This window comes from Pipistrellus hanaki (genome assembly GCF_964339955.1).
Source record: "Pipistrellus hanaki genome assembly, chromosome: X".
NCBI lineage: Eukaryota > Metazoa > Chordata > Mammalia > Chiroptera > Vespertilionidae > Pipistrellus > Pipistrellus hanaki.
In genome coordinates, this window is record NC_140524.1 from 34,239,392 (window position 1) to 34,242,738 (window position 3,347).

Below are 3,347 nucleotides of genomic sequence, written 5' to 3' on the forward strand. Positions count from 1 at the left end.
CATCAGAAAGATCATACACCATGACCAAGTACGATTTATTCCAAGAATACAAGGATGGTACAATATCTGCAAATTAATAAATGTGATACATCACATAAACAAATTGAGAGATAAAAATCATATAGTCATATCAATTGATGCAAAAAAAGCATTTGATAAAATCCAACACCATTTCCTGATAAAAACTCTCAACAAGTTTGGAATAGAAGATTCATACCTCAACATAATAAAAGCCATATATGATAAACCCACAGCCAACATCATACTCAATGGGCAAAAATTAAAACCATTCCCTCTAAAAACAGGAAGAAGACAGGGATGCCCACCCTCACCACTCTTGTTTGACATAGTACTGGAAGTACTAGTCATTGCAATTAGAAAGGAAGAAGAAATAAAAGGCATCCAAATTGGAAAAGAAGAAGTAAAATTGTCCGTATTTGCAGATGACATGATATTGTACATAAAAAAACCAAAAGACTCCATCAAAAAACTAATAGACTTAATAAATAAATTTGGCAATGTAATAGCATACAAAATCAACACCAAGAAATCTATGGCATTTCTATACACCAATAGTGAACTTACAGAAACAGAGACTAAAAAAGGAATCCCATTTATCATCGCACCAAAAAAAATTAAGATACCTAGCAATAAACTTAACTAAGGAGGTAAAAGACCTATACACAGAAAACTACACGACACTGAAAAAAGAGATAGATGAAGATGTAAACACATGGAAGAACATACCATGTTCATAGATTGGTAGAATCAACATCATCAAAATGTATATACTTCCTAAAACAATTTATAGGTTCAATGCACTCTCCATTAAAATACCAATGGCATATTTTACTGACCTAGAAAGAACTCTCCAAAAATTCATTTGGAGCAATAAAAGACCCGGAATAGCCACAGCAATCCTGAGAAAGAAGAGTAATGTAGGAGGGATTTCAAGCTGTATTACAAAGCCACTTTTCTCAAAATAGCCTGGTATTAGAACAAGAACAGACATATAGATCTATGGAATAGAATAGAGAATCCAGATATCAACCCAAATCACTATGCTCAATTAATATTTGACAAAGGAGGTATGAATATACAATGGAGTCAAGACAGTCTTTTCAATAAATGGTGTTGGGAAAATTGGACAGATACATGCAAAAGAATGAAATTAGATCCACCAACTTACACCATACACAAAAAATAAACTCAAAATGGATACAGGACTTAAACATAAGATGAGACACCATAAAAAAATTAGAGGGATCCACAGGCAGCAAAATCTGACATATGCCAAAAGAACTTCTTCACTGATACTTCCCCTAGGGCAATGGAAGCTAAAAATAAAATAAACAAATGGGACTACATCAAAATAAAAAGCTTTTTTATAGCAAAAGAAACCATCAACAAAATAAGAAAGCCCACTGTATGGGAGAACGTATTTGCAAATGTTATCACTGATAAAGGATTAATCTCCAACATCTACAGACAACTTATACAACTTAATAAAAGGAAGATAAATGAGCCAATTAAAAAATGGGCAATGGACCTAAATAGAATCTTCTCAAAAGAGAAGACAGAAGAAAGGCCAAGAGGCACATGAAAACATGCTCAAAGTCACTAATTATCCGAGAGATGCAAATCAAAACAACAATGCGGTACCATCTCATACCTGTCATAATGGCCAACATCAACAAATCAACAAAGGACAAGTGTTGGCGAGGTTGCAGAGAAAAAGGAACCCTCGTGCACTGCTGGTGGGAATGCAGACTGGTGCAACCACTGTGGAGAACAGTGTGGAGTTTCCTCAAAAAACTGAAAATGGAACTCATATTTGACCCAGTAATCCCACTCCTGGGAATATATCCCAAGAAACTAGAAACACCAATCAGAAAGGATATATGCACCCCTATGTTCATAGAAGCACAATTTACAATAGCTAGGATTTGGAAACAGCCTAGGTGACCGTCAGCAGATGATTGGATCAAAAAACCATGGTACATCTACACGATGGAATACTATGCTGCCATAAAAAAGAAAAAATTCTTATCATTTGCAGCAACCTGATGAAATTGGAGAACATTATGCTGAGTGAAATAAGCCAGTCAATGAAAGAAAAACACCACATGACCTCACTCATTTATGGATAATAAAGAACACTATAAACTGATGAACCAAAAGATAGATATAGAGACAGTAAAGCAACAAGCAGACTGTCATATTACAGTGGGAAGGGGAGGGAGTTCTGGGGGAGATAAGATATCAACTGAAGGACTTGTATGCATGCATATAAGTACAACCAATGGACACTGGGGAGGAAGGGTGTGTATGGGAGGGGGGCTCAATAGTAAGATGTGTACACAGACAATAATTTAATTAAAAAAAGAGAAAAGAAAAAACGAAAATGAGAGAGAGAGAGAGAGAGAGAAAGAGAGAAAGAGAAGCATCAATGTGAGAGCAAGACATCAATCGGCTGCCTCTTGCACACCACCGGGATTTGAGTTCTCAACCCGGGTATTTGCCCTGACCCAAGAATCAAACTATCAATCATTTGGTGTACAGGACAATGCCCAATCAACCAAGCCATACTAGCCAGGGCAGGGCTCTAGTTTCTACCTAATGCTATTTCTTCTCTCCTCTTCTCTGTCTCTGCTAAAAATCAAAACAAAACAACAACAACAAAAAAAAAACTTAATAAATTTATTTTGTAATTTCAATTTGTTCTGATTCCTTTTAGTAATAAATCCGCATTTTAGACATTTTTAAATGGCATAATTTTTAGAGAATAAAAATCAAAACACCTCTAACTCAACCCCAGATAACAATTAAAATTTTAACACATTGTATGTCCTTCTATATAGACAAGAATATATATGTATATATGCACATATATTTCCTAAACACATGCACCCTATATAGATATATTTAAATAGATGTATATGCATATGTAATTCTAGAAATATTTTTATAAACAAAAGGATGCAACTACTGTTTAAGTATCCTTTTGACTTTATTCTATAAGAATAAAGTATATCTTCCAAAGAAGAACAAGGAAAACACCTTGTTTTCTCATGAATCATTAATCCTTAACAATGTGACAGTATTTTATAGTGGTTAAGAGCAGAGTTCAAGAAACATCAACAGGTCCTCCACCTGTTTTGTAGATAAAGTTTTATTGGAACACAGCTATACCCATTAATCTATGTATTTTTATGGCTGCTCTTATGCTATAACAGCAGTGCATTAGAGACGATACAGCCCACAAAGCCTAAAACATTTACTACCTGGCTCATTACAGAAAAATTTTGCCAGTCCCTGGTTAAAAGCATGGAATCTATAGTTAGACT